The sequence below is a fragment of the Macaca thibetana genome, chromosome 14 (assembly GCF_024542745.1).
Source record: "Macaca thibetana thibetana isolate TM-01 chromosome 14, ASM2454274v1, whole genome shotgun sequence".
NCBI classification, from domain to species: Eukaryota; Metazoa; Chordata; class Mammalia; order Primates; family Cercopithecidae; genus Macaca; species Macaca thibetana.
Genome location: NC_065591.1, coordinates 111,494,469 through 111,509,147, shown reverse-complemented (window position 1 = coordinate 111,509,147; position 14,679 = coordinate 111,494,469). Strand labels below are relative to the sequence as shown.

Below are 14,679 nucleotides of genomic sequence, written 5' to 3'. Positions count from 1 at the left end.
CTCCTTGTATCTTGCTGCGCCTTTATGCCATGTCTTATGCTTTTTTTTCACTTTTAAAAAATTGTGGTATATACAGTATAACACAAAAATACACATAACATAAAATTTACCATCTTAGCCATTATTAAGTGTACTAAATACATAATGTGCAACCATCATTACTCTCCAGCTCCATAACTCTTTTCATCTTTTAAAACTGAAATTCTATACCCATTCAATGATCATTCCCCATTCTCTCTCCTCCCAGCTCCGGGCAACCACTACGCTACTTTCTGTCTCTATGATTTCCACTACTCTAGCTGCCTCATATAAGTGGAATCATACCGTGTTTGTTCTTTTGTGACTGGCTGCTTTTGCTTGGTATACTGTCCTAAGGTTCATTTATGTTGTGAGTCAGAATTTTCTTCCTTTTTAAGGCTGACTATTCTATTGTAGTAGGGACCACATGTTGCTTACCCATTCATCTGTTGATGGACATCTGGGTTGCTTCTGTGTTTTAACTATTGTGAATAATGCTGCTACGAACATGGGTATACAAATATCTCTTCAAGACCCTGCTTTCAGTTCTTCTGGGCATATGCCCAGAAGTGAAATTGCTGGGTCACATGGTGATTCTATGTTTAATTTTTTGAGGAACTGCCATACTGTTCTCCACAGCAGCTGCACCATTTCACATCCCTACCAACAGCGCACAGGGGTTCCAAGTTCTCTACATCCTCACCAACACTTGTCATTTTGGGGTTTTTTGCTAGTAGCCATCCTAATGGGTGTGAGGCGGGCCACGTCTTATATTTTTGCATCACGCAGTAGAGCCAAGCTCAGAGGAAATGAACAATACTGGCATAGGTGGGCAATGTCCCCAGGGCTAGAGCAGCACTCACATGCAGAGGCATGTGCCCTGGCAGCGGAATGGGGTGTCCTGTCCAGGGCAAGGCTGCACACATCTATAAGATTCACAGGCCCAGGCAGATCAAACCCACTCAGGCCAGGCTGCTCATACACAATCTTCTTTCTGAAGGGAGCAAGCAGTATGTTCACTCTTCATTCCACCGAGTCCACTGGGAAAACAGAAACCACCCTAGGCCCTTCAAGCAGAGGGATTTAAACAAGGGATTTGGTTGTACAGGTGACAGAAGAGGTAGAGCAACCCAGATTAGCAACAGCAGGGAGTTGTCCCCTTCCTGGGGGTGGAAGGAGGCAATGTCTCTAGGAGCCTCGATGCTGAGGTCATCAGACAGAAACTGGAGCCACTGCAGGCCCCCCACAGGGAGCTGAGCGGTGCAGGACAGGGCTGATCAGTAGAAGCCAGAGGAGACACAGATAACCGCAGGGACATGGCCTGAAACAGACAGAGGGAAGAAATATCCTGGCTTTTCCCCTCCTCCCACGATCCACCTTCTTCCAGTGCCTCCTCTGATTGGCTGAACCAATGTAAAAGCCAGAAGGTAAGGAAGCCTGGGAAATGCAGCTCCCAGCAACACCAGACAGGCCAGGGAACAGGAGACAGATCTGGAGCCACCGGCAAGTGATCGACCCACTCATTCATCCTTTCACTTCCTCATTTGTTCGGTCAACATTTGTTGAGCACCCAGGTGCTGGGAACATGATGACAAACAAGAATTCTGGGTCCTGTCCTCACCAAGCTTAAGGCCAGCAGTGCCTGGACCGTACCCCTCACTGCCCACCCCTGTTGGCCAGGGGCACCCTGTCACCTAGCCTGGGGGCAAGGGCTGCTGCAAAGCTTCTGGGGGCCCCTGGGAAGCTCCCAGTGTACAGAGAAGATGGAGCTGGGCTCTGCTTAGGCTGTGGATGTGGTGGAGCAAGGAGCCCAGCTGGCTCTGCCTCCTCCTCAGCTGAAAGCTCAGCTCGGAACACAATGTCTCCAAAAAGAGAAGAAACCCCTTAAATCCCACTGTTTGTCTTTGGAGCCTGGGAAGCGAGGATCTAGTGAACATAAAACGTGCGGGCTGCTCAGAAGTTGTCTTTGAAACCTTCCCAGGCCGGCTTTGTCAAGGAGCAGCATTGCCTTTCAAAGCTGCCGGGCTCCAATCTCCCCTCTCCCCTCTCCCCACTCAACCGTAGCAGGCAACGGATAATCAGCGGGAGATGTTAAACGCTCCCTAATTCGCAGAAGTCCCCAGGCTTCTGGGGAACTGGTAGCAGGGCCAGCGAGCTGGGTGCCTCCATTCCTGCTCACCCTGCCTCACACCAGTCTCACCTCAGGCCGGGGACCTCTGAAGGCTGCTCCTCTACGTGAAGCTCCCTCCTCCCTCATGCTGGCCTGTGCTCAAACACACCTCTGCTTCCCAAGTTGTGTCTTCTCCTGGAATCTGCCTCTTCCAAGAAGACCTCCCAGACATAACACACAAGTGATGACCAACCACACCCTGGGTCTCTGCCCTCAACCTGGCTTTTCTCCACATCCCTCCCCCTGTGTCCAGGCCCAGGGGCCCCTCTCTGGTCACCACTCAGTGTAGCCTCCCTGAGGCAAAAGGTTTCCCCCTTACCCCCAGATGAAGTGAGCAGGTGCCCCTGGCCAAAGGGATGGGCAGTGCTAGGCTTTAAGCTTGGTGAGGATGGGACCCAGAATTCTTGTCATTTTCTCCCCAGCACCTGGGTGCTCCAGAAATGTAATGAATGAGTGAGGGAGTGAAAGGCTGATCATCTGCTGTGGCTCCCAGATCCACTGCCTGCTGTTCCCTGCCCTATTTTGTGCATTTCCCAGGCTCTCTTACCTTCTGGCTTCTGGATCCCTGATCCCTGAGTATTTACGCCAGCCAAGGGGAAGGACAAGTGAAAAAATCCACGGCTTCACCACACAGACATCCACAGATAGGCAGTCTGGCCCAGAGTCATAACCTGACAGTGACGTACTTTCTGTGACCTTGGATAAGGCACACCTCTCTCTGGGCTTCAACTCCTCATCTGTAAGGCAAGGGGGTTGTACTAGACCAGCAGTTCTCAAACTGGGATGTGCGTCAGAGTCACCCAGAGAGCCTGTTGAACATGAGTCACTGGGCCTACCCCCAGATTACTGACTCCGCAGAACCTAAGAATCTGCATTTTGAAGATGTCGTCAGGTGATGCTGATGCTTCTGGTCTCGGGGACTACACCAGGAACCAGTGGGCTGGCTGGCCGGATTTTAAGCCGTATTTGTCAGAGTTAGAAAGGGCTGCAGGATGCTTGCTTACTCACGGGTATGTAGAAGTGTTCATGGGGGTGAGCGTGCTGTGCCAAGCTCCCACCCACCTTAACACACGCATTTTGGCTTTAATCAGTTGTGTTTGTTTGCATGTGCAGGTAAGCGTGGTCAGAGCCGAGGTTCCACACATGAAGTGAAATGTTTGGAAACCTGTTGGCTAGGCTAGAAGTCAGGTGGTCCCTTCGAGCCCTGACATTCCAGGGTCCCGTGATCACTCCACACCCCTCCTGGGCTGTTCCTACTTCCCTTTTCTTTCTCACAGCCAAGGGGGGAGCAGCAAGAGCAAGACTCAGGATTTGGGTCTTTAATCTTAGGGGAGGGGGTGTGGGGACAGATGGAGAGGTGGGTCATTGTCCTAGGTCACTGTCATCAGTAGGTACATTTCAACCCAGCGATGTGCCGTGGAGTGAAGTGGAGTGAGCACACACTGCAGCACACACAAGGAGGCTACGTCCCACCTGAGTTGAGGAAGTTCCTGGAAAACCCAGAGTAGCTAAAGCCGCATTTGCATGTGCATGTGTGTGTCTGCATGTCTGCACATATGTTGTCTGTATAAACAAATAAGTCACAGAGAGGGAGATTTTAATTGGGATGATCAGGGTGCAGCTAGACTCTAAAGTAGAAGTCTCCTAGATGCTCAGAATTTTAGAATTAAACTAAAGACCTTTAATTCCAAACTGATATATCTGATGAAGAAACTGAGGTTCCTCTGGAGCAAGAACCAAGGTTTCTGACTCCCGAGTCCAGGCTCTGGCCCCTGATCTAGATGGATGTCAAAGTCTCTCCCATGTACCAGGATGACATCAGCTGAAATCAATGGATCATGGCAAATGGACAAAAATTTTCACAGAAAAGAATCCAAGGCAAACAAACTCCTTTCCAGCCCTGCTTGTCCCCACCCACATAGCCATTCCCTGGCCAGCTGCTCCCACGGCTGCCACTTCCAGGAGGGGGCCTGCACAGCTCCGTACCCAGCTGGGAGAGCCTGCATGGAGGCTGGGAAGGGGACCCAAAAGGTTACACAGACTGAGAGGTCAGTAGCAGGCCTGCTAGAGCCCCCTCAACAGTCAGAGCTCACAGGCAGGCAGAGGGCACTGGGCAGTGGGGAGAGAAACAAAAGAAGAAATAGCACAGACCCTTTAAAGATAAGTGGGGTTCTCCAGGCCCCAGAGCTGTACATGGATTGGAGTGAAAGACCAGAAGACAAGCAGCTAAGGAGCAGAGGGAGGGACAGACTGAGGGTTGTGTGTGCCCATGTATGCCTGGGTGCCTGTGTGTGACACACAACAGAGTGATTATCAGATCGGGTACCTGTGTTTGTGCAAACCTAAGAGAGACCAACAGACAGCAGAAAATTATGGAGGCTTAGGAAGAAGACACATGCGGGCGCGCGCACACACACACACACACACACACACACACACACACAGAATGAGAGAGAGAGAGAGACAGAGACAGGCCGGATGTGGATAGGGCTGGGAACAGAAGAGCCAAGGGGAGCACCAGGAAGTGAAGGGCTGTCAGAGTGAGCCCAGTGCAGGCCTGTTTTTGTCTGTGATGGCAGGCTATGACAGAGGATGATGGAGCATGTCTGTGCATGTGTGCAGTGTGGGTGCATGCCCCAGTGATCTGGAGAGTGAGAAGACCATGGGCACCCTGCAGTCAACAGCCCACAGGACTGGACACCCCCAGAAGCATGTTCCTACACTTCTGGGACAAGGCTTCCTCACTGTCCCTTCCTTGGGATCTTTTCTAACAGTCCCCCTACCCCCAGCCACTACCCAGGTCCTCTCCTGCCTTTGCCTCCCACACTTGCCACCCTACCCCTCTGCTAGGGAGTTTCCTTCTTCCTCCCCAGGGGTTAATGTCACCGGAATATGACAGTCCCAGCCCTGGGACAATGATCTCTGCTTTGGGGAGAATGGATGGCATCCCAGTTGGTACAGCTCCAACCCTAGCCCCCCACCCCCACCTCACCTGTTTCTGTCTCCAAGCAGTGGATCCAGTACAGACCTTGGGTCCTACAATCCTGACATCAGGGTTCATCTCTGCCTCTTATACCACACGACCTTGAGCAACTTGCTTAGGCCTTCTCAAGCCCCCATTTTTTTCTGTTAATGAAGAAGAAGAATAGGGTTCTTGTGAGGATCAAATGAGCTAATGAGTTAACAAATGTGAAGCCCCTGGCATTGTGCCAACCACAAAGTAGGTACTTCCCTTTGTGGTCTCTTTAAGTCATGCTCCAAGAGGGTAAGTTTCTGTTAAAAATTCCCAGGGGCTTCCCAGGTAGCAGCATCTTCTTGAAATCCTGAAGGTCCAGGAACCAAGCAGCTAGGAAGAGAAATGTGGAGGGGGATGCAGAGAGGGAAGCAGGCACTGCTGGGGACCGATATGACAGGAACCAGGGACCAGATGAGTAGACTCACCTCCTCAGTCTTCTCCTGCAGTGACAAAGAAGCCCCTGCCCTATCAGCAGCACCTCCAGGGACACAGGAGGCAGAGGTCAGGAAGGGAATTCAGGGGATGGTGTGCCCATGCCCCGTCTCCTTGCACTTCCTTAATTCCGAAAAGAGGGAGCCAACAACCAGCCCCAGATTAGACATATCTGAGTGCACAGTCACCCCATACTGCTCAGCACCTGACTGGGAGGAGACGGGAATGGGAAGGAGACTTTCTCCAAAGGGCTCTTCATGGGCTTCCTTTCCCTGTTTAGACGATCAGGAGCCAGGGGTGTCCTGCTCATCAGCACCATGTGGTCTAATGCAGAGGAGCTACACCATTCGCTCCCTCCCCAAAACTCATTTGTCGAAAGCAGCATACATGATAAATATATAATGTGGGCCAGGTGCGGTGGCTCACGCCTGTAATCCCAGCACTTTGGGAGGCTGAGGAGGGTAGATCACTTGAGGTCAGGAGTTCAAGACCAGCCTGGCAAACATGGTGAAACCCTGGCTCTACTAAAAATACAAAAATTAGCCAGGTGTGGTGGTACGCACCTGTAATCCCAGCTACTCAGGAGGCTGAGGCAGAAAGATCACTTAAACTCGGGAGGTGAAAATTGCAGTAAGCCGAGATCACCCACTGCACTCCAGCCTGGGTGACAGAGCGAGACTCCATCTCAAAATAAATAAATAAATAAATAAAGTGTTTTATTCGTTCCTTCATTCCTCTAAGGAGGCAGTAGAGCACAATGGCTAAAAGCATGGACTCTGGAGCCAAACTGCCTGGCTTAAATCCCAGCTCCACCAACTGATGGCTGTATTACCTTGGGCAATTTACTTAACCTCTGTGTAGCTCAGTTTCCTCATCTGTAAAATAGCGACAATATCAATAGCTACCTCATAGGGGTATTGTGAGGTTTATATGTGTATGTCAAGTGCTCAGAACAATGGCTGACATGTAACAAAAACTAAGCAAGTGCTAGCTGCTATTGTCATATACTCGGTCATCAAGAAAGTATTGAGCACGTATGTCAGGGTCAATTCCAGGCTCCAGATCCCATAAGGAACCATCCAGATGCAGCCTCTGCTCTCATGGAGCTTACATTTTTGTGGGAGAGACAAACGTTCACTAATCGTGTAAAAATAACAAACCGTGACGAGAGCTACAAAGACCAGGATGCAGAGCCCTGAGGACCTGTAGGGCACTAACTGAGATTTGCAGGTCAGGGAGGAGCTCTTGGGGGTGATGCATGTCCCTGCCAGGTCTGACTATCCTGAGGGTGCCATCAGCATCAGCAGGCACCCAGTGGGGACAAAGCCCAGCCTGTGCCCTTCACAGGCCTGGCCACAGCATGTGTCTGCTCACACCCTCAGTGTGAGAAGCCCAGGCAACACCAACACTCCTACATGCTATCTGCCACCTGCCACTGCCCCACCTCTGGGTCCCAAGGTGGCCTGGGAACAGAACCAGGATTCCTGCTCCAAGTCCTCACGTTATCCAATCAAGAGCAGGCACTGTCCCTGTGGGATTTCCTGGCACAATCTGGCCACCCTGAAGATCCCAGCTCCCCCTCAGGAGTCCCACTACCTCCTGTAGAGACTGTGCTCAATCTGAACCCCAGCCAGGAAGATGAAGCAATGGATTGTCCAAGGTGCCTTACAGTTCGTTCAGCAAATGTTTCCAGGTGTCTCATTCTATCACCACAACTTCATGCAGTGTTGTGATTATTACTACACCTATTTTACAGGTGAAAAAACAGACTCAGAAAGGATAAGTCACTTTCCCAAGGTCACAGAGCTTTTAAGTGGAACAGCTAGGACTCCAACCCACGTCTGCTTGATTGTGGTCTTTGAAATAACATGAGTGACTATAATAATAGCTAATCCTTCTACAGTACTTTCTACGTGACAGATATCAGTCTGTAAACTTTATATATTTAAATCATTTCATCCTCATAATAACCCTATGAGGTAGGTGCTATTGTTATTCTCATTTTACAGTTGAGGAAACTGAGGCACGGAGAGGCTAAGCCACCTACCCAAGGCCAGTTAGATGAGACGTGAGGCAGAGTCACCATGAGGAGAGTCAGAGAATGGTGGCACTGGGAACGGCCTTAGCAGCCCTCAGTCAGAGGCCCAAGGGGAGGACAGGACGGACTTGAGCCTGTGGTGGAGCAACCCTGCACCCCCGGTGGCGCCTGCTGCTCCACGCGCTGCCTCACTGACCATCCATCTCCAAGGATACAGGGGTCTAGGTTGCCCTTGGAGTCTGCCAACCCCTCCCCCTTCAGTTTGCCCACACTAGTGAGGGCACGGGCACAGCCTTGTCCCACTCCGTCTCCCTTCACCCAGCCCTGTTGCCCCCATCAGGAGACAGCCCTCTGCAGCAGACTCAGGTCTGGCTGAGAGTCCAAGGCTGCCCCACCTACAGTGGCGGATGAGGCGAAGGAGAAGGGTTGGCTCATGGCCAGCTCAGAGGCCTCAGGAAGGGTGGTGGAGAGCAGCAGAGAAGCCCCTCCACTCCACTCGGGTCTCTCTCTCCAGGGGACCTTGATCCGGCACAGTGGGCCTATCCTAAAATACCGGGCCCCAGAGCGGGGCAAAGGGCACCCTTGCAATATCATAGCTTCCACCCAGAGAAGGGTGCAGACCACGACTCTCCCTTGTCCCAGATACCACTCCCCCTCCCCCACCCCAACTCCAGAGACACCTCTGCCCTTCTCAGAGCCAGTCCCTCTCCCAGGCCCTTCTCTGTCCTTCTCACCACAGCTCAGGAAAGGGCGTGGGGTGAAGGACACGGGCAAGGGGTAAGGATTCAAGGCAGCAAAGTACTTGGGAAACTAGAGAATTCCTCTGGCTTTTGTCTTTTAACCAATGGCACCATCCTGGCACCGCCACCTGAAACCCATGGGGGTCTCCGCCGCTTTGGCCTGCATGCTTTCTATGAGCTTAGCCACCTCTTCCCTAGCAGGGAGGGGTAATAAGAAGAAGGTTTGTTCAAGAGCTGCCCCTGGCCGGGAAGTGGAAAGACCCCTCCAGCTGGGCTAGGCAAGGTAGAGCGGAGGGAGAGAACACGGGAGTGGAGGCAGCACCTGCCACAACCCATCAAGGTGACCCTGGCTGTTTCTCTCCCTCCTGCAGGTCCCCAGACACAGCTCTCCAGAGGTCTAGTGTAGAGGACAGAGCGAGTGCACAGACAGAAAGGAACCCTCAGGGCGAGGCTGGGAAAAGGCCCCAGGATGGGAAGGCAGGGCAGACGGCTGGTTGTGGAGGGGCTGTAGGTCCCACCTTCAAGTTGCACTGAAGCACCTTGAGGGGGCCTTGTGCTGAGCTGGCTTGTTTCTGTCTCCCAGCTGGACCACAAAATGGGAGGAAACATCCCATAAAGTTGCCAAGCTGCCTCTGTGGCCGGAAGTGCTGCCAGGGGCTGCTGCTTCCCTCTCTAATTGCTCTTAATTTCTATGATTTGCAGGTCTCAGGCTCACGGAGGGCTCATTCCCCATTGTGATGGATGGGCAGGCACAGTCAGCCTGGTGAGTCAGCCCCTGCAGGCTCCGGTGTGGCCCAGCCAGGTCCTGCAAGGTATAGGGCACCCACCTTTCTCCTCCTCTACCTGGGCCCAATCCAGAACCCTGGGCCACAAGCCCCCACTGGAGCTCCATCCTTTCCCGTTTCACCTTTACAGGAGGGTCCCGCGGCCTTTCACACAACAATAGGATGAGGAGAGATGATGCACTTGGGACCTGGGCTCAGGTTGGAGCTCTGTCATGTACCTCTGGGAGCCCCTCCTAGGGCCTGGCACATAGTAGGTGCTCAATAAATACAATGATCCTCCACTGCACTGCTGACCTACAGGGGACTCGGCCTTATACCACGTGAAACTTGGATATCTCCTTGTGACAGTGACTGAGGTACAACTGTGGAGTCAGGCTGCCCCTATTTGAATCCTGAATACGTGACTGTCAAAGTAAACTTGGGCAAGTTACTTAGCTTCTCTGTGCCTCGGTGTGTTTATCTTTAAAATGGGGGTAATAACACTACCCACCTTACATCCATCTTTGTGTGAAAAAGTTCAAGTATGTTGTGATAGGCAAAATAATGGACCTCAAAGCTGTCAGCACCCTAATCCCCAGGACCTGTGAATACGTTGCCCTGAGTGGCTAAGGGACTTTGTGGATGTGCTTAGAGAATGGCCCTTGATATGCAGAGAGGATCCTGGATGCTCTAGGTATCCCCGACCTAATCACATGAGTCCTTAAAGCAAAGACCCCATCCTGGCTGGGTTAGAGAGACAGGCGATAACAGAAGCAGCATCTGAGAAAGAGATGCACCATTTGCTGGCTTTGAAAATGGAGTGGGGAGGGGAGCCACAAACCAAGGAAGATGGTGGCCTCCAGAAACTAGAAAAGGCAAGGAAGTGAAATCACCCCTGGAGCCTCCTGAAAGGAACACAGCCCTTCCAACATCTGGATTTTTGTTTGTTTGTTTGTTTTTGTTTTTGAGATGGAGTTTCACTCTTGTAGCCCAGGCTGGAGTGCAATGGCACGATCTTGGCTCACTGCAACCTCCTCCTCCTGCATTCAAGCGATTCTCCTGCCTCAGTCTCCCAAGTAGCTGGAATTACAGGTGCCCGCCACCACGCCCGGCTAATTTTTTTGTATTTTTAGTAGAGATGGGGTTTCACGATGTTGGCCAGGCTGGTCTCGAACTCCTGACCTTGTGATCCACTTGCCTTGGCCTCCCAAAGTGCTGGGATTACAGGCGTGAGCCACCGCGCCTGGCCTCACGTTCTGGATTATTAGCCCAGTGAGACTTGTGTCAGACTCCTAACCTACCACAGAGCTACACGATAATACATTTGTGTTGCTTTATGCCATAAGTTCAATGTATAAAGTTTGTGATAATTTGTTACAGCAGCCACAGAAAACGAATACCTATGTGTAAGCACTTAGAGCTGTGTCTCTGGCACACAGTAAGAGCTCAAGAAATGCCAGCTCTCTGTTATTATTATTATAGCACTGCGGTCACACAGGGGAGAGGACATTCAGTTGCTCCACTCCAGGGCAGTTTCTCTCTGGTGTGAACTCCTCAGAGCCCACAGCTTGCTTCACTGGGTACTGGAGACCAAAGGCAAGACCGGGGGCAGGGACATCCTCAAAACAACACGTCACTCAGCACAGCCACTACGTGGGCATCAGACAGATGATCAGACTCCGTCCCTTTCTTCTAAAGAACAGGAGTGTGGGCACCCTGGAAGAAAGGGGTGGGAGTGCCTGGCACAGGCATGATGACATTCCTATAGCTGTCAGTGCAGAGAGGACAGCCCCGGGGCTTAATTGCACCCTATCCTATCCTCACACAACTGGGGCTGCCAAGGAGACGGAGTGGCTGGGGCAGGCGTGGCCATTTAAATGGTTTGCCATCCAAACATCGTACCTGCTGGGCTATGGGGGGATGGGCAAGGCCTACAGTAGGAAGGACTTTGAGTCAAACAGAAGGAACGTGGGATTCCTCAGAGGATCCAAGAGAATGGGAAGGGCTGCTTCTGAAGAGCGGTGGGCTGGCAGTGGGACCAGGCAGACAAAACGGTCTCCAGAGGCTCAGTCCTTGATGGGTTGTGGGACCCCCTCACAGAGCAAGCCCCTCCCAATGCCCACTCCCACGGTCCCCTCACTCTGTCACCCCCCAACCAAGTGAAAGGGAGGCTTTGCCCCCACAGAACCCCCAGCCTGCCCACCTCCCCTTCATCCTTGCAGAAGCCTTTCGTCTCGAGTTTTCCTCCTCAGTGACCCCCACATCCTCCCTGGCTACGGGGGGGGCCTCAGAACTCTGTCCCCAACAGATCTTCTACCTCTGAAGGCCCAGTGAGGTCCAATTTGGTGACTCCTCATAGTCCTTAGTCCTAGGGTAAGAGCCTTTACCTCAGACAAGACTGAGTCCAACACAGAAACCAGACTGTCTGCAATACCCAGGAGACAAGGGCCACTGGCATTAGACCTGTGCACAAGAGCTCCCTTCGACAGCAAGTTCCCTGAGGGCAGCCTCCATGCCTCTCTAGTAGGCCCACAGTAGTAAGGGAACAACCACTACAGAGCCTGCAGCCTCTCACAGAGGGCCCTGGAGAAAACCCAACCCCTTGCCATTTCCCCCAAGAGGGGAACTTGGCAGAGAGAGCCACTCTAAAGAGACCACAGGAGTGAGCAAGGCTGGGGAGCAGGAGAACCACCACTCCCAGGGGTACCTTGAATGCAGCCAAAGGGCCCACTGTCACCATGGACCCGCCCTTCTCCCCACCAACCTCCCTTGATGCATTCCCACTGCTCTCTGCCCCACCTCCACGTTCATGGACCACAGCACTTCTCCCTGATCCTGCTTCCATAGCCTTTATCCTCCACCTCCGAACTCACAATCTCACTTTCTGCTAAAGAAACTCCCCTTCCCATCTCCCCTCAACTCCAACTCTAATCACAGGGCCACTGCTAGTCCCTGTGATAACTTTGTGCAAATTAGAAAAAGTGCCTCTTTCTCCAGGTGGATGCAGGCCTGATGAGAAGAGCATAGGCTGGATTTCAGCCCCCAACTCCTTCTTGGCCAGGTGTCCTTGCACAGTGCACAACCTAGCCACCTGCACACAGTAACCCAGTTTGACAGACGCAGGGAGTACACCGATTGAAGGGCCTTGATAGACAGCCCAGCCATGGAGACCCAGGAGAGTGGACTAATTTATCCATGGTAACAAGGCAAGCTGGTGGCACAGTCAAGGTCGAAGATCCAGGTGTCATGACTCCCAATCCAGTGCTCATTCTGTCTCCCCACTCCACCTACATTTCACTCTTGGGAACAAATGGCAAACCCAAGAGAGCAGAAGCTGTGAAAGCAGCGCCTGGGGAAGCCTTCTTGCACTAATTAGAAGAGAAGTGATAACCTCATCTCAAGCACTGTCTAGACATAAAATTGAACATAAAACTTTCTGAACCGTGTACCACCTAACCCTTGGCTGGTGTGGAACGTAAATACAGATCGTCCCTATTTATTTCCCATCTACCAACCACATTAATCTCATGCTACTTCATTGTGAGTATGGCCCCTATGTCTGTCTAGGCCAATATATCTGTCTTGGCCTGGAAGCACCCAGATGGAGTTTCCAGCTTGCAAGGAACCCCTGAACACACTAGTGCTGAGAAGATGGCTTTTCATTCAGGTGAAGGTGAGGGCAACAGTGATGAAGAAGAAAGGGGGTGGGAGGGGAAGGAAAAGGTGGGGAGGAGGAAGAAGAAAGGCAATTCCTGATGTCTTAATTTCATATCCAATCTTCCCCATTGCCTCTAACACCACTGAGCTCTGCTTCCCAGAAACGGTGGTGAAGATACACACACACGCCTGTGCATTCTTACTTCTCTCTGTGTTTTTTCTCTCTGTCTCCATCTCTCTCTCTCTGGGCAGTGCCTGCAATATAATGTGGTGATTAAACTCAGGCAGAGCCAGGCTTCCTGACTGTATATCAGGCGTTACCACCTCCTCGCTGTGGGACTTCAGGCAAGTGCCTTAACTTCTCTGTGCCTCAGTTTTCTTTTCAACACAATGGAGATAACAACAAACATGACCTCATAGAGTTTCATGAAGATTATGAGAGTGAATATACGTGCAATACTTAGTACAGTGCCTGGTTAAGGAGGTATTCTGTAAGCACAAGCTGTAACTATCTCAGGGTGCTGTGTTTTTGGCATCTCGTCCTGGCCCCTTTTTCATGCATTTGGGATGGGGGTGGGGAATTGTCCAGGTTGCTGGCACAGTTTCCAGCTCAGTATTCTAACAGTCAGCAGAGATGGGCTGCCTGGAGAAGAAGTGAGCTTCCAGTCACTGGAGGTGATCAAGCAGAATCCAGATGAGCATTTGACATGGATATGGCAGAACAGGTGAGGAAGGAGGCGGAAGGCCTCTTGCAAAATTCCTTCCTGAGAGCCTGGGAATGTGTGAGTAAACCCACATCTCCAGGCACCTGCGTGGGCACAGCCTTGCCCGCAAATGAGGACACACGTACAGGGGCACACTCTCTGCCCTGGCATTGAGGAGCAAGAAGAAGTGTTATAAACCAAGCAAGCCAGCACCCCCACCTATGCTCTCCCTAGCCCCCAGCCAATTCCTGTGTGCACACAGGCATCCAGGTGGTGAGCGGAAGCTTTGAGGGTGGTACCAAGTATTTATCACTCCTAGCTCTCTTTTAACGGGTACCAACTGCCAGCCACACCCCAACCACCACAGCCCAGTTATGAGGCAGGGCTGGGGGCAGGAGGCAGGAACGGGTTAGATAGTAGGGTGTTCGTTCTACTTCTGATGTGGGTGGACTGATAGGGAACCTGGGAAAGTCCTGGCCTCCAAAGATCAGGGTGCCCAGAATTCAGGTGTTGTGGGAGGGAAGGCCTTTGCCCATCACGGAGGGAATCAAGCAGGCATTTGTAGAGGGGCCGGGCACCCCACCTCCAGCAAAGGCTCAAATTCAGCTCCACCTTCAGGTCCAAGCAGCTTCCTTTAGGGGTAGGATAAGAAGAGAGATTGCGGAAATCCTTACTGCCTAAACTCTCCTGCCCTGGCCTTCTCCTCTCCTCGCCGCACCGCGCACAGTCTCCAGCCCTCCTTCCGCTGGGAGCCGCGCCCCCATTAGCCATTCCGCGCTGATAAGCTCGCGCGGCCGCACACTCAGACCCTCCCTCAGCCCGCGATGCATTACTGCATCTGATTTGTCTTTGCAGCAGCTGCCACAGCAGTTCTTCCTTCCTAACAATATTGGCTTCGCCTGATATTAAAAAGGGGCCGTAAGTGCCACCGAACATCTTTGCTGGGGAGAGGAGACCGCACACTAGGGGGATGGGGAGGCGGGCCCGCCCCGAATGAGCCTTTTGCTGCGGATTCATCCAAAGGCCGATGGTCCACTGGCAAAAATCAGGCAGAGGGTGGGGCGAGGGGTTAGGGAGGAGACGAGAGCCAGGAGGGGGCGAAGAGACGACATCCGGGAGGCGGGGCTTTCCCCCACGCTG

General features: G+C 52.2%; 1 long non-coding RNA gene across 1 annotated transcript; it reads left to right on the top strand.

Moving 5' to 3' along the window:
- The first annotated feature begins 3,033 nt into the window (after positions 1 to 3,033).
- LOC126936591 (uncharacterized) lies at positions 3,034 to 9,670 on the top strand. Its single transcript, XR_007719445.1, has 3 exons — positions 3,034 to 3,198; positions 9,117 to 9,177; positions 9,330 to 9,670. It is a non-coding gene; the product is annotated as an uncharacterized LOC126936591 (long non-coding RNA).
- The last annotated feature ends 5,009 nt before the right edge of the window (positions 9,671 to 14,679 follow it).